Here is a 21,535-nt window from a genome sequence, read left to right on the forward strand (position 1 = left end):
AAGGCATTGTAGCAAACCAAAAAAGAAATTTTAAGCGCAGCAGAGTAACCAGCTCACATACCTGTTAGCTCAGGTGAGTTTAAAAGGCTGCTGTTGATAACAAGGGCATTTGCTAAATAGATGGTGTGTGTGCAACAATATACTGAAAGGTCAATTATATTGTGCAGCTTATCTCACCACCTGTAGTTATTTAGGTGAAAGCTCCAAAATGCTTGCCTAATATGTCTGTTTATCCAAAAGGAAGTATAGAGGGAGAGCTAGATAGATAGCATTGCATTACATTACATTACATGGCAATGCAATGCACAGTTGCTGAAGTTGAACCAAAATGAGCTTGTCATCTGGCTTCTGCAACTTTTAACATGAAAAATCCAATGAGGAGAAGAAAAGCAAAGCCAAAGAGTCCATCCCAAAATCCGACAAACAAGCAAAATGAACAAAAAGCATTGAATTCAATTCTTTCTGATTTTAGAAACTGCATTAAAGAAGGGGTGCACCGGTCCTGGAGATACTGCAATACCAGGTCAATGCGTGGAGTGGACAGAGCAAGCTCTTTTTCCATCTCCCTGTTCTAAAAATCCATTTAATATATGGTCCCCAGATAGGGGACGTATCAGATATTAAACTGATAAGAACAGATACTACACTTGATCTTAGCCAAAAGGCCGAGAAGCGATAACCAGAATTGGTTTCCGACTACGGTGCCACCCAAGGATTCTGAAAAGTCCATTTGTGGAGATGGCCACCTGGACTCCCGTTAAGAAGACATGCTGTCAACCTCTAGATCCCTCACATGCCTGCACTTTTCGGCTTGCTGCTGCTGCAATCCACGCGTTTTAGATCTGCATAACTCCACCTCTTTTAGCACAGTACCCTCAACCCCCGGCTGTTCCCACCCGCCTCAACACCGTTGGAAGGGAGGAGAACCAATTAAGGCGGGGGGGGGGTGGAACGAGCAGCTGTCTACCCTTAGCAGGAGGGTTGCTGATTAATTACCTCTCCTGCTGCTGCTGCTGCTGGCTGTCCAGCAGCAGACTGAAGGTGGCTGCTGCTGTGCGCAGGTATATAAAGGCTCAGAGCCTATTATGACACGCGCAGCCAGCGTTCCATTGCCACATTCCGTCTACTGCAGGCGGGATACCTGGATGGCTGAATGTCACTGAGAAGCTCACAGAGACCGCCATAAGCAACAGTTTAAAAGAATGCCACAGACTAATCAACCAAACTTTTTGGGTTGGTTTCTCTTTTATAGTCTGCAGGCATTAAATGAAAGAAGTCAGTGTTCCAGCAGAGGGAGACAACGTTTCAGAAAAGGCATTGTAGCAAACCAAAAAAGAAATTTTAAGCGCAGCAGAGTAACCAGCTCACATACCTGTTAGCTCAGGTGAGTTTAAAAGGCTGCTGTTGATAACAAGGGCATTTGCTAAATAGATGGTGTGTGTGCAACAATATACTGAAAGGTCAATTATATTGTGCAGCTTATCTCACCACCTGTAGTTATTTAGGTGAAAGCTCCAAAATGTTTGTGTGACACCCCAGGGGTCTGGTTGCCACAGTGATAGAGATATTACGTCTGAGAGCAGGTGGGAGGTCCTTTGGTCAGGGATCCTGTGCATGCCACACCTCCTGCCTAGTCTTGGGAGGGGAAGGACTTCCCCTATATAAACCCGGGGCTGAGGCAGGGTGAGTGAGACAAGTGGAGTAGAGACAAGAAGCAGCATAGGAAACAGCAGAGTTACAAGGAGTCAGGGGCTGGCAGCTGCAGAGTTCGCCCTGACTAAGAAGACTTCTTTCCGGACCCGGAGTCCGAGGCTGTGGGGACTAACTCCTACCCAGCAGCAGAATCCGTCAGGCAGGGGATTTCAGGTCCTCTGGCCCAGAAGCCCGAAGGCATGGTCACACGCGTGGGACCAGCACCGCCATCGTGGAGCGGAAGCCATTAGAAGGCCCCGAGTCACCGGCCATACGGGTGAGCACCACACGGTACACTCAGGGACGTGGGCTACTTACATCAGCTTCTAGCAAGGTAGCCAGAAGAGTACAGTCAGTTTGGGAGGCCTACAACTACGCCTGGCCAGGGGAGATCCCATCTGCTCAAGGACTGACCAGGCCCCGTTCGCTAGCAAGTACTCCGGGAGGGTCTATCGTTGTTACCAGTAAAGACCCTGAACTACACCGTACCGTCTCTGAGTGGTTCCTGCTACCCCCATCATCCACGTCGGCTGCCCTGAGGCCATACCCCTCCCGTTGGGGGTTATACTATCACGCTGCATAATCCTACCATCGGCCTCAGCGGTCTGCCCCGCAGCAGCAGCTCCCTGGCTGCACTCAACGGGTGGCGTAGTCATCAACTATTTACTACTAATAGACTGCCGTCTAGTTTGACTCCCTGGGCACGGACCGGGTCACCGCCACGAGACTACAACCCTCCACTGATCCGGCTCCGGGTAAGCTCCCGCGTGCGCAACGCAGCGCGACACAGGCCCAGGGGCGCGTCAACTTTGGCGTAGTCGGCAGGATTTCGTGCCCGCAACCACCGGGTACTGCGTGCCTGAAAAGCAAAGACTGTTCAAACTTACCAGTGGTGAAGATTCCCGCTATCCGTGGAGGTTTCCCGCCATCCGGCGCCATCTTCTACCTTCTTCCCGCCATCCGCGAAGTTTTCCCGCCATCCGGTGCCATCTTGAACCTTCTTCCCGCCATCCGTGGAGTTTTCCCGCCATTGGACGCCATCTTGAGGACGCCGCGCGGGAAGAAGAGGGGCGTGGACTCCGAAAGCGCGCGAGAACTGAAGCCCCGCCTCACGTCCGGACGTTGCGTAAGGTCCTGGAAGGAGCCCAGCAGACGCCGACGTCGCAGGAGCGCGACGGAAGGTCCTCAACCCTGACGATCCACTGCGGAGCCGCAGCCTACGGAAGAGGATCATCGCAAGGTAGGCCACGGTCCACTAGGGGGGAGGAAGATGTCGGATACGGAGGAGAGCTTCACTGCCTCAACCCCCGCCAGCGCTACCGCTGCTGCAGTTATGCCCTTCACCATGCCCTATATCCCGGGAGCAGCTTGGCTACCCCAGTACTCAGGGGAGTCACATACCCTGCATGACTTTAGAGAAAAGCTGGATAGCCTCTTCCAGGTGTACCCCCTCACAGAAGAGCAAAAAGTGAGCATCCTGGTGGCCCAACTAACCAGGGCAGCCAAAAGGGAAGTAAAATCCTGGCCACCTGGGAGGAAGACTGTCGCAGGGATACTAACCCGGCTGAAGGACACCTTTGATACCCGCACCTCAGCCGAGATTAAGCTTAGATTCTACGGGTGCAAGCAGCGAGCGCATGAGAGTATAAGGGACTATGCACTAAACCTACAAGAGGCCCTGAGGGCCATAAAGCAGACCGACCCCGATGGGGTGGGAAACGAGGACAGGCTGTTGACTGAACAATTTATAGAGGGTTTATATTGCAATGCCCACCGAACCCAGTTGCGGGCAATGGCCTTACAGGATCCCCATCTGGACTTTGCACAGTTCAAGGACAGAGCCATCCGGGTGCTCCGAGAACCGGCACCAGGTGGCGTTGTGACCCACAGACGCCCCACTACCACTTACTACCAGGAGGCGGCGCCCTTGTCAGCAGGGCCTGTGGGAGCTGATGCGCAGGCTTTGGACAATGACCCGGCTCCAGACCTACACCATCAGGTCCAAGAGCTAGCTAAGAGCGTTGCTGCGCTAACCCGAACTGTGCAGTCTTTACAGGCTTCCACCCCAGGGAAGATCCAGCTGGCATCCGGACCGGAGGACATCCCGTGGCGTCGACCAAGGAGGACCCCACCGGCCAGAGGAAGACCCAGTGACCGATACAGTGAGGACGGACGACCCATCTGCCGCCGCTGCAATCAACCCGGACATATGGCAAGGTACTGTTCTTTAAACGGGCACAACCTGGGGTAGAGGGCCAACCCCCAGGAAAAAGATCACCAGGCCCATCGAACTGGCGCGACAGATATGTGGGAGGACGTCCAGTCTTGCCTGTGGTACTGGATGGCATTCCCATGAGTGCCCTACTGGACACCGGGTCACAGGTCACCACCATCCCGTACGTGCTCTTCAAGCAGTACTGGAATGACTCGGATATTACCCGCTACCCTGACGACGACTTGAGTATCATCGCCAGCAATGGTCAGCCCGTGCCACAGATCGGATTTAAAGAGGTGACCATCAAAATTGGTAGAGTCGAACTGGCCGCACAGGGACTGATCATTGTAGATATTGACAAACATGGAAGTCACCCAAAAATAACTCTAGGAACTAATGTAATTGAAAATTGTCTTGCAGAGGTGATTTTCCTTTTACAGCAGGTTGCCAAGAATGCCAGCTCCGGCGAGCAGCGGGTGCTCCAGAAAGAGATCCGGGCACTGATGCAACGGCAACAAGTGGAACTCTCCGGCGGTGAGATTGGTAGCGTAAGAATGTGTGACCCTTTTCCTATTGCCATGCCCCCAAAAAGTGAAATGATGATTTGGTGCCGGGCAGCTATTGGTCTGAGAGGTAGAGATTACCAGGCAATGGTAGAACCAGTTTACTCAGACAGTAGGCCCACCATTTTGACAGCACGGGGGGTGGTCAATGTACGCCATGGGAGGGTGCCCGTTCGCATAATAAATATCGGGGAGAGGGAAGTGTACCTGCCCCGGTATGCCACGCTAGCCAAATTATATACCACTAATCAAAATTCTATACAATCTGTGGAACCCTTGCCTCCATCTCACCCGGAGGAAGGTAACGGCTCTAAGAAAGACATGGAGGACTGGTGTCAGCAACTACATCTGGGTACTGACTCCACTCCCTCACACCAGAAACAAGGAGTCTATCGGGTGGTTCAAGAGTATGAGAGAGTGTTTAGTAAACACCCGTTAGACTTCGGGCGAGTCAAGGGGGTAGAACACCGCATCCCCACGGGAGATCATCCTCCCATAAAAGAGAGGTATCGACCCGTACCCCCTGCACATTACCAACACCCCAAGGGGATGCTTAGAGACATGAAGGAGGCTGGGGTAATCCGGGATAGCTGTAGCCCCTGGGCAGCCCCACTAGTTTTAGTCAAAAAGAAAGACAACACCATGAGGATGTGTGTAGATTACCGGAAAATTAACCGTATCACACACAAGGATGCGTACCCCTTACCAAGGATAGAGGAGTCATTGGCTGCTTTAAGATCTGCTAACTTCTTCTCTACCTTGGATCTCACTAGTGGGTACTGGCAGGTTCCTGTAGCAGAGGCGGACCGGGAGAAGACCGCATTCACCACCCCGATGGGACTTAGCGAGTTCACCTGCATGCCGTTCGGACTCTGCAACGCCCCAGGAACCTTCCAACGATTAATGGAGTGCTGTCTAGGCCACAGAAACTTCGAGACGGTCCTGTTGTACTTGGATGATGTCATCGTATATTCCAAGACTTATGAGGACCACCTGAAACACCTGGCGGAGGTGTTCGAAGCTCTGGCGAGTTACGGCCTAAAGGTGAAACCCTCCAAGTGTCACCTCCTGAAACCAAAGGTGCAGTACCTGGGACACGTGGTGAGCGCTGACGGAGTGGCTCCCGACCCTGATAAGATCACCGCAATTAAGGGATGGCCAAGCCCCTCCAGCGTAAAAGAAGTGCGGCAGTTCCTCGGGTTGGTAGGCTACTACCGAAGGTTTATTCCCGGTTTCACCAAAAAGGCAGCACCTATGCAGGACCTCCTGATAGGCCAGTCCCGGAAGGCCAAGAACCAGAAGCCGCCCTTCAAATGGGAGGAGCTGGAAGAAGAGTCCTTCCGCCAGCTGAAGATGGCCCTCACGGGGGACGAAATCCTGGCGTACCCGGATTATAGTCAGCCCTTTATCCTCTACACCGACGCCAGTAACATCGGGCTAGGAGCTGTACTGTCCCAGATCCAGCAGGGGAAGGAACGAGTAATCGCCTACGCCAGCCGAAAACTGCGACCCACCGAAAGGAACCCCGAGAATTACAGCTCATTTAAGTTAGAGTTCCTGGCCGTAGTATGGGCAATCACTGAGCGCTTTAAGCATTACCTCGCTTCTTCCCGGTTCACCGTGTACACGGATAACAACCCGCTGACACACCTGGACACGGCAAGACTCGGTGCCCTGGAGCAGAGGTGGATGGCCCGTCTGTCCAACTACGAGTTCACAATCAAATACCGGGCAGGGCGCTCCAATACCAACGCGGACGCCCTGTCCAGGATGCCCAACCTGCCGGACGGAGGAGAAGATCCGGAGGGACTGGAAGAAGTTGAACTCCCTGCGTTCCACCGTCATGGGACTATCCAGTATTCCCTTACCTCACTACAACTGGGCGGAAACGCAAGACAGCGACCCTGCCGTCCGACTGGTGAAGGAGATGCTGACTCGCCCGGAGGCTTGCCTTGAACAAGACGCTCCGGAGGAAGCCAAACAACTATGGGCAGAGAAGAGTCGACTGTTCCTTTACAAGGGGAAGTTGTGCCGCAGAATGGTTAACTCCCGGACGCATGAACTACTCTGGCAAGTAGTGGTGCCACGAAGAGACGCAGCCATGGTGATGGAGGCATACCACGACGGGGCTGGACACTTTGGATGGAAGAAGCTGGAGTTCCTGCTGCGCAAGCGGTTCCACTGGGTAGGCATGAGGGGAACCATCGAGAGGTGGTGCAGAGACTGTGGCCCGTGCAACCTGAGAAGGAAGGACCGCGCCAGCCAGAAGACTCCCCTGCAGTCCATCGTCACCCGGCAACCGTTGGAACTGGTAGCCTTGGATCATGTAAAACTGACCCCGAGCAGAAGTGGCTACGTCTACGCGTTAACCATCGTGGATCATTACTCCCGGTTTCTGGTTGTCATCCCCGTCAAGGACTTAACGGCTCAAACAGCAGCTAGAGCCTTCCAGCAGCACTTTTGCCGTCCACACGGGTACCCGGACCAAGTGCTGACGGACCAGGGACCTGCTTTTGAAGCGGAGGTCTTCCAGGAATTCTGCAATCTGTATGGCTGCCGGAAGATAAGGACGACACCCTACCATCCGCAAACTAATGGACTTTGTGAGAAAATGAACCAGGTGGTAATGGATCTTCTAAAAATGTTGCCCCTGGAAGAACGCAGTCTGTGGCCTGAGAAGTTGCCCGATCTGGTGGACCTATACAACCACATCCCGGTAGGTTCCACCAACTGTACCCCGGCTTACCTAATGAGGGCAAGACCTGGTAAGTTGCCTGTTGACCTGGAAATGGGAGTCCTGACACCCGAGGACACTTCACCAGAAACAGACTGGGACACAGAGAGGCAGCAGCAGTACCGGAGAGTACAGGAGAGCGTGGAGCGAAGTCTCTGTCAGGCTAGGGAAAGACAAGAGAAGACTTACAACCAGTATGCTCCCGCTGTTCCCCTGGTACCCGGAGAGCAGGTCTTGAAGAGGAAGAGACGGCTCCACAAGTTGGACGACCAGTGGGAGAAGGACCCGTACACCGTACTGCCCTCAAGCCACGAGAACCCGAAGGTCTGTACCATCAGTAAAGACGGAGGGGAAACCACAGCCATTGTATCCCGGGACCACCTGAAGAAGTGTCCCGAACAACTGAGGAACCCTGAAGAGGAACAAGAAGACCATCGACCCGTGGAAGAAAGGGAAGATATGGTTAGTACCGTGCTCGGGGACTTCCCTCGGCCTTGGACTCAAGTCAATGGTGCAGTTGTGGTACCCGTACTCACCTTCCTCCAACCACCATCCCAAGAACCTACGGAGCAACGGGTAGAGCTGGAAGAACAGCCGGTCCAGGAGGCAGAAGACTCCACACCAGCAGAACAGGAGAATCAACCCTCTGCTTATAGTGAGCCTGCCGTACCCCTAGTGAGACAAAGAGCCGGTAGACAGCCGCCCAGTTTACCCTTGACAGCTCCTACACCCTGTAGTTCAGGGCCAGACAGTCAGCTCCGTAGGTCCACTAGGGCCACTAGAGGCCAGTTACCCGCACGCTGGAGAATTTGAAGTGTATAAATTGTTTTATTTATGTTTTTTTGTGTCTTGTTGCTTGTGTATAATTTTGTGTTTCCAGTTATTTTTAGGAATCCTTGGTGGATTTACCGGGAATCCTTGTACATAGTTGGAGCGTAACCCAGGATGGACTAAAGACTGTTAAGGACTCGGGGCAGGACAGGCCCCTACCTGGTTACGTCTCCCTGTTTTGGTGAAATGGACACCTTGCTTTTCAAAACTGCACCCGGTTGCGGACACGCCGTAACCATCTTATGTGTTTTTCTTATTGTATTGTTATTGTTATACTTTGTTATGTTTTTCTAAAAAAAAAAAAAATATGTTTAGTCCCGGAGTACTAAATTTCACTAGGGGGGAATGTGAACCCCAGGGGTCTGGTTGCCACAGTGATAGAGATATTACGTCTGAGAGCAGGTGGGAGGTCCTTTGGTCAGGGATCCTGTGCATGCTACACCTCCTGCCTAGTCTTGGGAGGGGAAGGACTTCCCCTATATAAACCCGGGGCTGAGGCAGGGTGAGTGAGACAAGTGGAGTAGAGACAAGAAGCAGCATAGGAAACAGCAGAGTTACAAGGAGTCAGGGGCTGGCAGCTGCAGAGCTCGCCCTGACTAAGAAGACTTCTTTCCGGACCCGGAGTCCGAGGCTGTGGGGACTAACTCCTACCCAGCAGCAGAATCCGTCAGGCAGGGGATTTCAGGTCCTCTGGCCCAGAAGCCCGAAGGCACGGTCACACGCGTGGGACCAGCACCGCCATCGTGGAGCGGAAGCCATTAGAAGGCCCCGAGTCACCGGCCATACGGGTGAGCACCACACGGTACACTCAGGGACGTGGGCTACTTACATCAGCTTCTAGCAAGGTAGCCAGAAGAGTACAGTCAGTTTGGGAGGCCTACAACTACGCCTGGCCAGGGGAGATCCCATCTGCTCAAGGACTGACCAGGCCCCGTTCGCTAGCAAGTACTCCGGGAGGGTCTATCGTTGTTACCAGTAAAGACCCTGAACTACACCGTACCGTCTCTGAGTGGTTCCTGCTACCCCCATCATCCACGTCGGCTGCCCTGAGGCCATACCCCTCCCGTTGGGGGTTATACTATCACGCTGCATAATCCTACCATCGGCCTCAGCGGTCTGCCCCGCAGCAGCAGCTCCCTGGCTGCACTCAACGGGTGGCGTAGTCATCAACTATTTACTACTAATAGACTGCCGTCTAGTTTGACTCCCTGGGCACGGACCGGGTCACCGCCACGAGACTACAACCCTCCACTGATCCGGCTCCGGGTAAGCTCCCGCGTGCGCAACGCAGCGCGACACAGGCCCAGGGGCGCGTCACTTGCCTAATATGTCTGTTTATCCAAAAGGAAGTATAGAGGGAGAGCTAGATAGATAGCATTGCATTACATTACATTACATGGCAATGCAATGCACAGTTGCTGAAGTTGAACCAAAATGAGCTTGTCATCTGGCTTCTGCAACTTTTAACATGAAAAATCCAATGAGGAGAAGAAAAGCAAAGCCAAAGAGTCCATCCCAAAATCCGACAAACAAGCAAAATGAACAAAAAGCATTGAATTGAATTCTTTCTGATTTTAGAAACTGCATTAAAGAAGGGGTGCACCGGTCCTGGAGATACTGCAATACCAGGTCAATGCGTGGAGTGGACAGAGCAAGCTCTTTTTCCATCTCCCTGTTCTAAAAATCCATTTAATATATGGTCCCCAGATAGGGGACGTATCAGATATTAAACTGATAAGAACAGATACTACACTTGATCTTAGCCAAAAGGCCGAGAAGCGATAACCAGAATTGGTTTCCGACTACGGTGCCACCCAAGGATTCTGAAAAGTCCATTTGTGGAGATGGCCACCTGGACTCCCGTTAAGAAGACATGCTGTCAACCTCTAGATCCCTCACATGCCTGCACTTTTCGGCTTGCTGCTGCTGCAATCCACGCGTTTTAGATCTGCATAACTCCACCTCTTTTAGCACAGTACCCTCAACCCCCGGCTGTTCCCACCCGCCTCAACACCGTTGGAAGGGAGGAGAACCAATTAAGGCGGGGGGGGGTGGAACGAGCAGCTGTCTACCCTTAGCAGGAGGGTTGCTGATTAATTACCTCTCCTGCTGCTGCTGCTGGCTGTCCAGCAGCAGACTGAAGGTGGCTGCTGCTGTGCGCAGGTATATAAAGGCTCAGAGCCTATTATGACAAGCGCAGCCAGCGTTCCATTGCCACATTCCGTCTACTGCAGGCGGGATACCTGGATGGCTGAATGTCACTGAGAAGCTCACAGAGACCGCCATAAGCAACAGTTTAAAAGAATGCCACAGACTAATCAACCAAACTTTTTGGGTTGGTTTCTCTTTTATAGTCTGCAGGCATTAAATGAAAGAAGTCAGTGTTCCAGCAGAGGGAGACAACGTTTCAGAAAAGGCATTGTAGCAAACCAAAAAAGAAATTTTAAGCGCAGCAGAGTAACCAGCTCACATACCTGTTAGCTCAGGTGAGTTTAAAAGGCTGCTGTTGATAACAAGGGCATTTGCTAAATAGATGGTGTGTGTGCAACAATATACTGAAAGGTCAATTATATTGTGCAGCTTATCTCACCACCTGTAGTTATTTAGGTGAAAGCTCCAAAATGCTTGCCTAATTTGTCTGTTTATCCAAAAGGAAGTATAGAGGGAGAGCTAGATAGATAGCATTGCATTACATTACATTACATGGCAATGCAATGCACAGTTGCTGAAGTTGAACCAAAATGAGCTTGTCATCTGGCTTCTGCAACTTTTAACATGAAAAATCCAATGAGGAGAAGAAAAGCAAAGCCAAAGAGTCCATCCCAAAATCCGACAAACAAGCAAAATGAACAAAAAGCATTGAATTCAATTCTTTCTGATTTTAGAAACTGCATTAAAGAAGGGGTGCACCGGTCCTGGAGATACTGCAATACCAGGTCAATGCGTGGAGTGGACAGAGCAAGCTCTTTTTCCATCTCCCTGTTCTAAAAATCCATTTAATATATGGTCCCCAGATAGGGGACGTATCAGATATTAAACTGATAAGAACAGATACTACACTTGATCTTAGCCAAAAGGCCGAGAAGCGATAACCAGAATTGGTTTCCGACTACGGTGCCACCCAAGGATTCTGAAAAGTCCATTTGTGGAGATGGCCACCTGGACTCCCGTTAAGAAGACATGCTGTCAACCTCTAGATCCCTCACATGCCTGCACTTTTCGGCTTGCTGCTGCTGCAATCCACGCGTTTTAGATCTGCATAACTCCACCTCTTTTAGCACAGTACCCTCAACCCCCGGCTGTTCCCACCCGCCTCAACACCGTTGGAAGGGAGGAGAACCAATTAAGGCGGGGGGGGGGGTGGAACGAGCAGCTGTCTACCCTTAGCAGGAGGGTTGCTGATTAATTACCTCTCCTGCTGCTGCTGCTGCTGGCTGTCCAGCAGCAGACTGAAGGTGGCTACTGCTGTGCGCAGGTATATAAAGGCTCAGAGCCTATTATGACACGCGCAGCCAGCGTTCCATTGCCACATTCCGTCTACTGCAGGCGGGATACCTGGATGGCTGAATGTCACTGAGAAGCTCACAGAGACCGCCATAAGCAACAGTTTAAAAGAATGCCACAGACTAATCAACCAAACTTTTTGGGTTGGTTTCTCTTTTATAGTCTGCAGGCATTAAATGAAAGAAGTCAGTGTTCCAGCAGAGGGAGACAACGTTTCAGAAAAGGCATTGTAGCAAACCAAAAAAGAAATTTTAAGCGCAGCAGAGTAACCAGCTCACATACCTGTTAGCTCAGGTGAGTTTAAAAGGCTGCTGTTGATAACAAGGGCATTTGCTAAATAGATGGTGTGTGTGCAACAATATACTGAAAGGTCAATTATATTGTGCAGCTTATCTCACCACCTGTAGTTATTTAGGTGAAAGCTCCAAAATGCTTGCCTAATATGTCTGTTTATCCAAAAGGAAGTATAGAGGGAGAGCTAGATAGATAGCATTGCATTACATTACATTACATGGCAATGCAATGCACAGTTGCTGAAGTTGAACCAAAATGAGCTTGTCATCTGGCTTCTGCAACTTTTAACATGAAAAATCCAATGAGGAGAAGAAAAGCAAAGCCAAAGAGTCCATCCCAAAATCCGACAAACAAGCAAAATGAACAAAAAGCATTGAATTCAATTCTTTCTGATTTTAGAAACTGCATTAAAGAAGGGGTGCACCGGTCCTGGAGATACTGCAATACCAGGTCAATGCGTGGAGTGGACAGAGCAAGCTCTTTTTCCATCTCCCTGTTCTAAAAATCCATTTAATATATGGTCCCCAGATAGGGGACGTATCAGATATTAAACTGATAAGAACAGATACTACACTTGATCTTAGCCAAAAGGCCGAGAAGCGATAACCAGAATTGGTTTCCGACTACGGTGCCACCCAAGGATTCTGAAAAGTCCATTTGTGGAGATGGCCACCTGGACTCCCGTTAAGAAGACATGCTGTCAACCTCTAGATCCCTCACATGCCTGCACTTTTCGGCTTGCTGCTGCTGCAATCCACGCGTTTTAGATCTGCATAACTCCACCTCTTTTAGCACAGTACCCTCAACCCCCGGCTGTTCCCACCCGCCTCAACACCGTTGGAAGGGAGGAGAACCAATTAAGGCGGGGGGGGGGGGGGGTGGAACGAGCAGCTGTCTACCCTTAGCAGGAGGGTTGCTGATTAATTACCTCTCCTGCTGCTGCTGCTGGCTGTCCAGCAGCAGACTGAAGGTGGCTGCTGCTGTGCGCAGGTATATAAAGGCTCAGAGCCTATTATGACACGCGCAGCCAGCGTTCCATTGCCACATTCCGTCTACTGCAGGCGGGATACCTGGATGGCTGAATGTCACTGAGAAGCTCACAGAGACCGCCATAAGCAACAGTTTAAAAGAATGCCACAGACTAATCAACCAAACTTTTTGGGTTGGTTTCTCTTTTATAGTCTGCAGGCATTAAATGAAAGAAGTCAGTGTTCCAGCAGAGGGAGACAACGTTTCAGAAAAGGCATTGTAGCAAACCAAAAAAGAAATTTTAAGCGCAGCAGAGTAACCAGCTCACATACCTGTTAGCTCAGGTGAGTTTAAAAGGCTGCTGTTGATAACAAGGGCATTTGCTAAATAGATGGTGTGTGTGCAACAATATACTGAAAGGTCAATTATATTGTGCAGCTTATCTCACCACCTGTAGTTATTTAGGTGAAAGCTCCAAAATGCTTGCCTAATATGTCTGTTTATCCAAAAGGAAGTATAGAGGGAGAGCTAGATAGATAGCATTGCATTACATTACATTACATGGCAATGCAATGCACAGTTGCTGAAGTTGAACCAAAATGAGCTTGTCATCTGGCTTCTGCAACTTTTAACATGAAAAATCCAATGAGGAGAAGAAAAGCAAAGCCAAAGAGTCCATCCCAAAATCCGACAAACAAGCAAAATGAACAAAAAGCATTGAATTCAATTCTTTCTGATTTTAGAAACTGCATTAAAGAAGGGGTGCACCGGTCCTGGAGATACTGCAATACCAGGTCAATGCGTGGAGTGGACAGAGCAAGCTCTTTTTCCATCTCCCTGTTCTAAAAATCCATTTAATATATGGTCCCCAGATAGGGGACGTATCAGATATTAAACTGATAAGAACAGATACTACACTTGATCTTAGCCAAAAGGCCGAGAAGCGATAACCAGAATTGGTTTCCGACTACGGTGCCACCCAAGGATTCTGAAAAGTCCATTTGTGGAGATGGCCACCTGGACTCCCGTTAAGAAGACATGCTGTCAACCTCTAGATCCCTCACATGCCTGCACTTTTCGGCTTGCTGCTGCTGCAATCCACGCGTTTTAGATCTGCATAACTCCACCTCTTTTAGCACAGTACCCTCAACCCCCGGCTGTTCCCACCCGCCTCAACACCGTTGGAAGGGAGGAGAACCAATTAAGGCGGGGGGGTGGTGGAACGAGCAGCTGTCTACCCTTAGCAGGAGGGTTGCTGATTAATTACCTCTCCTGCTGCTGCTGCTGCTGGCTGTCCAGCAGCAGACTGAAGGTGGCTGCTGCTGTGCGCAGGTATATAAAGGCTCAGAGCCTATTATGACACGCGCAGCCAGCGTTCCATTGCCACATTCCGTCTACTGCAGGCGGGATACCTGGATGGCTGAATGTCACTGAGAAGCTCACAGAGACCGCCATAAGCAACAGTTTAAAAGAATGCCACAGACTAATCAACCAAACTTTTTGGGTTGGTTTCTCTTTTATAGTCTGCAGGCATTAAATGAAAGAAGTCAGTGTTCCAGCAGAGGGAGACAACGTTTCAGAAAAGGCATTGTAGCAAACCAAAAAAGAAATTTTAAGCGCAGCAGAGTAACCAGCTCACATACCTGTTAGCTCAGGTGAGTTTAAAAGGCTGCTGTTGATAACAAGGGCATTTGCTAAATAGATGGTGTGTGTGCAACAATATACTGAAAGGTCAATTATATTGTGCAGCTTATCTCACCACCTGTAGTTATTTAGGTGAAAGCTCCAAAATGCTTGCCTAATATGTCTGTTTATCCAAAAGGAAGTATAGAGGGAGAGCTAGATAGATAGCATTGCATTACATTACATTACATGGCAATGCAATGCACAGTTGCTGAAGTTGAACCAAAATGAGCTTGTCATCTGGCTTCTGCAACTTTTAACATGAAAAATCCAATGAGGAGAAGAAAAGCAAAGCCAAAGAGTCCATCCCAAAATCCGACAAACAAGCAAAATGAACAAAAAGCATTGAATTCAATTCTTTCTGATTTTAGAAACTGCATTAAAGAAGGGGTGCACCGGTCCTGGAGATACTGCAATACCAGGTCAATGCGTGGAGTGGACAGAGCAAGCTCTTTTTCCATCTCCCTGTTCTAAAAATCCATTTAATATATGGTCCCCAGATAGGGGACGTATCAGATATTAAACTGATAAGAACAGATACTACACTTGATCTTAGCCAAAAGGCCGAGAAGCGATAACCAGAATTGGTTTCCGACTACGGTGCCACCCAAGGATTCTGAAAAGTCCATTTGTGGAGATGGCCACCTGGACTCCCGTTAAGAAGACATGCTGTCAACCTCTAGATCCCTCACATGCCTGCACTTTTCGGCTTGCTGCTGCTGCAATCCACGCGTTTTAGATCTGCATAACTCCACCTCTTTTAGCACAGTACCCTCAACCCCCGGCTGTTCCCACCCGCCTCAACACCGTTGGAAGGGAGGAGAACCAATTAAGGCGGGGGGGGGGGGTTGAACGAGCAGCTGTCTACCCTTAGCAGGAGGGTTGCTGATTAATTACCTCTCCTGCTGCTGCTGCTGCTGGCTGTCCAGCAGCAGACTGAAGGTGGCTGCTGCTGTGCGCAGGTATATAAAGGCTCAGAGCCTATTATGACACGCGCAGCCAGCGTTCCATTGCCACATTCCGTCTACTGCAGGCGGGATACCTGGATGGCTGAATGTCACTGAGAAGCTCACAGAGACCGCCATAAGCAACAGTTTAAAAGAATGCCACAGACTAATCAACCAAACTTTTTGGGTTGGTTTCTCTTTTATAGTCTGCAGGCATTAAATGAAAGAAGTCAGTGTTCCAGCAGAGGGAGACAACGTTTCAGAAAAGGCATTGTAGCAAACCAAAAAAGAAATTTTAAGCGCAGCAGAGTAACCAGCTCACATACCTGTTAGCTCAGGTGAGTTTAAAAGGCTGCTGTTGATAACAAGGGCATTTGCTAAATAGATGGTGTGTGTGCAACAATATACTGAAAGGTCAATTATATTGTGCAGCTTATCTCACCACCTGTAGTTATTTAGGTGAAAGCTCCAAAATGCTTGCCTAATATGTCTGTTTATCCAAAAGGAAGTATAGAGGGAGAGCTAGATAGATAGCATTGCATTACATTACATTACATGGCAATGCAATGCACAGTTGCTGAAGTTGAACCAAAATGAGCTTGTCATCTGGCTTCTGCAACTTTTAACATGAAAAATCCAATGAGGAGAAGAAAAGCAAAGCCAAAGAGTCCATCCCAAAATCCGACAAACAAGCAAAATGAACAAAAAGCATTGAATTCAATTCTTTCTGATTTTAGAAACTGCATTAAAGAAGGGGTGCACCGGTCCTGGAGATACTGCAATACCAGGTCAATGCGTGGAGTGGACAGAGCAAGCTCTTTTTCCATCTCCCTGTTCTAAAAATCCATTTAATATATGGTCCCCAGATAGGGGACGTATCAGATATTAAACTGATAAGAACAGATTTTTTTTTTTTTTTTTATCGAAAGCCCGAATTCGTGTACAAAACCCGAGTCCGCTTAAAAAAGTGACAAGTGCCACAAAAAAAGTGCACTAGGATGCTGGTCTTCTTGAAACCCTCTCCAAAAGGAGAAGGGTCCCCCAAACCATTCCCCGTCCCTCCGAGCCAAAAGGCCACAGCGAGGAACAGGGACAAAAAGCCACCTCCAGCCGAAGCCAGAGGCGACCCAATCTTACCCCCAGCACCTGCCCGAGTTCTCACCCGAGCAAGGCACTGGGAGCCAAAGACTGTGCTCCCCTCCCGGAAGAGGGGAGCCAACAACGCTCTCCTCCCGAAAGAGGAGAGCCAGGGGGGTTCAGGGGGGAGCGGAACCTGATGGCCACACACTCCCCCCCTAGACCTGCCAAGAGAGGAACCCGTAAGGGAACCGCATCCCGACAAAATCCTAGTAGGACGTGACACACGTGAATAAGTGGACACACAGTGACAAAGAAATTAAATAAATAGTGAAGGTTTCACAGTATAATACTGCCCGGACCTTCGACCGGGAATTGAAAAATTCCCCATCCTAAGGCCAGAAGGCCCGGAATAAGGGTGTGTGCGAAGAAAGAAAATTTGAAGTGCTTGTGCAAATGTGCCATAAACTCAAGTGGGGTTCCCAATCCCAGTGAGTTAAGGCACCCCAGGGTCACCACTCCTGGGGCACTTCACACTTCGGGCTTTCGATCTTCCCCGGCCCAATGGCGTCGATCCTGGGGGGCCATGCTTTCCACCAGATGACTATATTAGCCACCTGGCGTACTAACAAGCGCCTAAACCCCAGTGTGCATAATGTATCAATCTACTAGGGCGGCCAACATCCAAAACCGCCTTTTCGAAAGATACTACACTTGATCTTAGCCAAAAGGCCGAGAAGCGATAACCAGAATTGGTTTCCGACTACGGTGCCACCCAAGGATTCTGAAAAGTCCATTTGTGGAGATGGCCACCTGGACTCCCGTTAAGAAGACATGCTGTCAACCTCTAGATCCCTCACATGCCTGCACTTTTCGGCTTGCTGCTGCTGCAATCCACGCGTTTTAGATCTGCATAACTCCACCTCTTTTAGCACAGTACCCTCAACCCCCGGCTGTTCCCACCCGCCTCAACACCGTTGGAAGGGAGGAGAACCAATTAAGGCGGGGGGGGGGTGGAACGAGCAGCTGTCTACCCTTAGCAGGAGGGTTGCTGATTAATTACCTCTCCTGCTGCTGCTGCTGCTGGCTGTCCAGCAGCAGACTGAAGGTGGCTGCTGCTGTGCGCAGGTATATAAAGGCTCAGAGCCTATTATGACACGCGCAGCCAGCGTTCCATTGCCACATTCCGTCTACTGCAGGCGGGATACCTGGATGGCTGAATGTCACTGAGAAGCTCACAGAGACCGCCATAAGCAACAGTTTAAAAGAATGCCACAGACTAATCAACCAAACTTTTTGGGTTGGTTTCTCTTTTATAGTCTGCAGGCATTAAATGAAAGAAGTCAGTGTTCCAGCAGAGGGAGACAACGTTTCAGAAAAGGCATTGTAGCAAACCAAAAAAGAAATTTTAAGCGCAGCAGAGTAACCAGCTCACATACCTGTTAGCTCAGGTGAGTTTAAAAGGCTGCTGTTGATAACAAGGGCATTTGCTAAATAGATGGTGTGTGTGCAACAATATACTGAAAGGTCAATTATATTGTGCAGCTTATCTCACCACCTGTAGTTATTTAGGTGAAAGCTCCAAAATGCTTGCCTAATATGTCTGTTTATCCAAAAGGAAGTATAGAGGGAGAGCTAGATAGATAGCATTGCATTACATTACATTACATGGCAATGCAATGCACAGTTGCTGAAGTTGAACCAAAATGAGCTTGTCATCTGGCTTCTGCAACTTTTAACATGAAAAATCCAATGAGGAGAAGAAAAGCAAAGCCAAAGAGTCCATCCCAAAATCCGACAAACAAGCAAAATGAACAAAAAGCATTGAATTCAATTCTTTCTGATTTTAGAAACTGCATTAAAGAAGGGGTGCACCGGTCCTGGAGATACTGCAATACCAGGTCAATGCGTGGAGTGGACAGAGCAAGCTCTTTTTCCATCTCCCTGTTCTAAAAATCCATTTAATATATGGTCCCCATATAGGGGACGTATCAGATATTAAACTGATAAGAACAGATACTACACTTGATCTTAGCCAAAAGGCCGAGAAGCGATAACCAGAATTGGTTTCCGACTACGGTGCCACCCAAGGATTCTGAAAAGTCCATTTGTGGAGATGGCCACCTGGACTCCCGTTAAGAAGACATGCTGTCAACCTCTAGATCCCTCACATGCCTGCACTTTTCGGCTTGCTGCTGCTGCAATCCACGCGTTTTAGATCTGCATAACTCCACCTCTTTTAGCACAGTACCCTCAACCCCCGGCTGTTCCCACCCGCCTCAACACCGTTGGAAGGGAGGAGAACCAATTAAGGCGGGGGGGGGGGTGGAACGAGCAGCTGTCTACCCTTAGCAGGAGGGTTGCTGATTAATTACCTCTCCTGCTGCTGCTGCTGCTGGCTGTCCAGCAGCAGACTGAAGGTGGCTGCTGCTGTGCGCAGGTATATAAAGGCTCAGAGCCTATTATGACACGCGCAGCCAGCGTTCCATTGCCACATTCCGTCTACTGCAGGCGGGATACCTGGATGGCTGAATGTCACTGAGAAGCTCACAGAGACCGCCATAAGCAACAGTTTAAAAGAATGCCACAGACTAATCAACCAAACTTTTTGGGTTGGTTTCTCTTTTATAGTCTGCAGGCATTAAATGAAAGAAGTCAGTGTTCCAGCAGAGGGAGACAACGTTTCAGAAAAGGCATTGTAGCAAACCAAAATAGAAATTTTAAGCGCAGCAGAGTAACCAGCTCACATACCTGTTAGCTCAGGTGAGTTTAAAAGGCTGCTGTTGATAACAAGGGCATTTGCTAAATAGATGGTGTGTGTGCAACAATATACTGAAAGGTCAATTATATTGTGCAGCTTATCTCACCACCTGTAGTTATTTAGGTGAAAGCTCCAAAATGCTTGCCTAATATGTCTGTTTATCCAAAAGGAAGTATAGAGGGAGAGCTAGATAGATAGCATTGCATTACATTACATTACATGGCAATGCAATGCACAGTTGCTGAAGTTGAACCAAAATGAGCTTGTCATCTGGCTTCTGCAACTTTTAACATGAAAAATCCAATGAGGAGAAGAAAAGCAAAGCCAAAGAGTCCATCCCAAAATCCGACAAACAAGCAAAATGAACAAAAAGCATTGAATTCAATTCTTTCTGATTTTAGAAACTGCATTAAAGAAGGGGTGCACCGGTCCTGGAGATACTGCAATACCAGGTCAATGCGTGGAGTGGACAGAGCAAGCTCTTTTTCCATCTCCCTGTTCTAAAAATCCATTTAATATATGGTCCCGAGATAGGGGACGTATCAGATATTAAACTGATAAGAACAGATACTACACTTGATCTTAGCCAAAAGGCTGAGAAGCGATAACCAGAATTGGTTTCCGACTACGGTGCCACCCAAGGATTCTGAAAAGTCCATTTGTGGGGATGGCCACCTGGACTCCCGTTAAGAAGACATGCTGTCAACCTCTAGATCCCTCACATGCCTGCACTTTTCGGCTTGCTGCTGCTGCAATCCACGCGTTTTAGATCTGCATAACTCCACCTCTTTTAGCACAGTACCCTCAACCCACGGCTGTTCCCACCCGCCTCAACACCGTTGGAAGGGAGGAGAACCAATTAAGGCGGGGGGGGGGGGTGGAACGAGCAGCTGTCTACCCTTAGCAGGAGGGTTGCTGATTAATTACCTCTCCTGCTGCTGCTGCTGCTGCTGGCTGTCCAGCAGCAGACTGAAGGTGGCTGCTGCTGTGCGCAGGTATATAAAGGCTCAGAGCCTATTATGACACGCGCAGCCAGCGTTCCATTGCCACATTCCGTCTACTGCAGGCGGGATACCTGGATGGCTGAATGTCACTGAGAAGCTCACAGAGACCGCCATAAGCAACAGTTTAAAAGAATGCCACAGACTAATCAACCAAACTTTTTGGGTTGGTTTCTCTTTTATAGTCTGCAGGCATTAAATGAAAGAAGTCAGTGTTCCAGCAGAGGGAGACAACGTTTCAGAAAAGGCATTGTAGTAAACCAAAAAAGAAATTTTAAGCACAGCAGAGTAACCAGCTCACATACCTGTTAGCTCAGGTGAGTTTAAAAGGCTGCTGTTGATAACAAGGGCATTTGCTAAATAGATGGTGTGTGTGCAACAATATACTGAAAGGTCAATTATATTGTGCAGCTTATCTCACCACCTGTAGTTATTTAGGTGAAAGCTCCAAAATGCTTGCCTAATATGTCTGTTTATCCAAAAGGAAGTATAGAGGGAGAGCTAGATAGATAGCATTGCATTACATTACATTACATGGCAATGCAATGCACAGTTGCTGAAGTTGAACCAAAATGAGCTTGTCATCTGGCTTCTGCAACTTTTAACATGAAAAATCCAATGAGGAGAAGAAAAGCAAAGCCAAAGAGTCCATCCCAAAATCCGACAAATAAGCAAAATGAACAAAAAGCATTGAATTCAATTCTTTCTGATTTTAGAAACTGCATTAAAGAAGGGGTGCACCGGTCCTGGAGATACTGCAATACCAGGTCAATGCGTGGAGTGGACAGAGCAAGCTCTTTTTCCATCTCCCTGTTCTAAAAATCCATTTAATATATGGTCCCCAGATAGGGGACGTATCAGATATTAAACTGATAAGAACAGATACTACACTTGATCTTAGCCAAAAGGCCGAGAAGCGATAACCAGAATTGGTTTCCGACTACGGTGCGACCCAAGGATTCTGAAAAGTCCATTTGTGGAGATGGCCACCTGGACTCCCGTTAAGAAGACATGCTGTCAACCTCTAGATCCCTCACATGCCTGCACTTTTCGGCTTGCTGCTGCTGCAATCCACGCGTTTTAGATCTGCATAACTCCACCTCTTTTAGCACAGTACCCTCAACCCCCGGCTGTTCCCACCCGCCTCAACACCGTTGGAAGGGAGGAGAACCAATTAAGGCGGGGGGGGAGGGTGGAACGAGCAGCTGTCTACCCTTAGCAGGAGGGTTGCTGATTAATTACCTCTCCTGCTGCTGCTGCTGCT

General features: G+C 49.1%; 10 non-coding genes and 1 pseudogene across 10 annotated transcripts; all 11 read right to left on the reverse strand.

Moving 5' to 3' along the window:
* Positions 1-486: 486 nt before the first annotated feature.
* LOC141187498 (U2 spliceosomal RNA) lies at positions 487-677 on the reverse strand. Its single transcript, XR_012261678.1, has one exon. It is a non-coding gene; the product is annotated as a U2 spliceosomal RNA (small nuclear RNA).
* An 8,950-nt stretch (positions 678-9,627) lies between these two features.
* Positions 9,628-9,818, reverse strand: LOC141187511 (U2 spliceosomal RNA). Its single transcript, XR_012261690.1, has one exon. It is a non-coding gene; the product is annotated as a U2 spliceosomal RNA (small nuclear RNA).
* A 1,116-nt stretch (positions 9,819-10,934) lies between these two features.
* On the reverse strand, positions 10,935-11,125 carry LOC141187523 (U2 spliceosomal RNA). Its single transcript, XR_012261701.1, has one exon. It is a non-coding gene; the product is annotated as a U2 spliceosomal RNA (small nuclear RNA).
* A 1,121-nt stretch (positions 11,126-12,246) lies between these two features.
* On the reverse strand, positions 12,247-12,437 carry LOC141187535 (U2 spliceosomal RNA). The gene has a single exon (XR_012261712.1). It is a non-coding gene; the product is annotated as a U2 spliceosomal RNA (small nuclear RNA).
* A 1,122-nt stretch (positions 12,438-13,559) lies between these two features.
* LOC141187547 (U2 spliceosomal RNA) lies at positions 13,560-13,750 on the reverse strand. The gene has a single exon (XR_012261723.1). It is a non-coding gene; the product is annotated as a U2 spliceosomal RNA (small nuclear RNA).
* A 1,120-nt stretch (positions 13,751-14,870) lies between these two features.
* LOC141187559 (U2 spliceosomal RNA) lies at positions 14,871-15,061 on the reverse strand. Its single transcript, XR_012261734.1, has one exon. It is a non-coding gene; the product is annotated as a U2 spliceosomal RNA (small nuclear RNA).
* Positions 15,062-16,183: 1,122 nt separating this feature from the next.
* LOC141185916 (U2 spliceosomal RNA) lies at positions 16,184-16,367 on the reverse strand. Its single transcript, XR_012260506.1, has one exon. It is a non-coding gene; the product is annotated as a U2 spliceosomal RNA (small nuclear RNA).
* Positions 16,368-17,161: 794 nt separating this feature from the next.
* On the reverse strand, positions 17,162-17,253 carry LOC141186177 (U2 spliceosomal RNA; annotated as a pseudogene).
* A 1,120-nt stretch (positions 17,254-18,373) lies between these two features.
* Positions 18,374-18,564, reverse strand: LOC141191281 (U2 spliceosomal RNA). Its single transcript, XR_012265279.1, has one exon. It is a non-coding gene; the product is annotated as a U2 spliceosomal RNA (small nuclear RNA).
* Positions 18,565-19,685: 1,121 nt separating this feature from the next.
* Positions 19,686-19,876, reverse strand: LOC141185423 (U2 spliceosomal RNA). Its single transcript, XR_012260087.1, has one exon. It is a non-coding gene; the product is annotated as a U2 spliceosomal RNA (small nuclear RNA).
* A 1,125-nt stretch (positions 19,877-21,001) lies between these two features.
* LOC141187571 (U2 spliceosomal RNA) lies at positions 21,002-21,192 on the reverse strand. Its single transcript, XR_012261745.1, has one exon. It is a non-coding gene; the product is annotated as a U2 spliceosomal RNA (small nuclear RNA).
* Between the last annotated feature and the right edge of the window lie 343 nt (positions 21,193-21,535).

Source organism: Phyllobates terribilis, unplaced genomic scaffold (assembly GCF_046119375.1).
Source record: "Phyllobates terribilis strain yellow unplaced genomic scaffold, ASM4611937v1 Scaffold_40__1_contigs__length_11209783, whole genome shotgun sequence".
In the NCBI taxonomy this organism is placed as follows: domain Eukaryota; kingdom Metazoa; phylum Chordata; class Amphibia; order Anura; family Dendrobatidae; genus Phyllobates; species Phyllobates terribilis.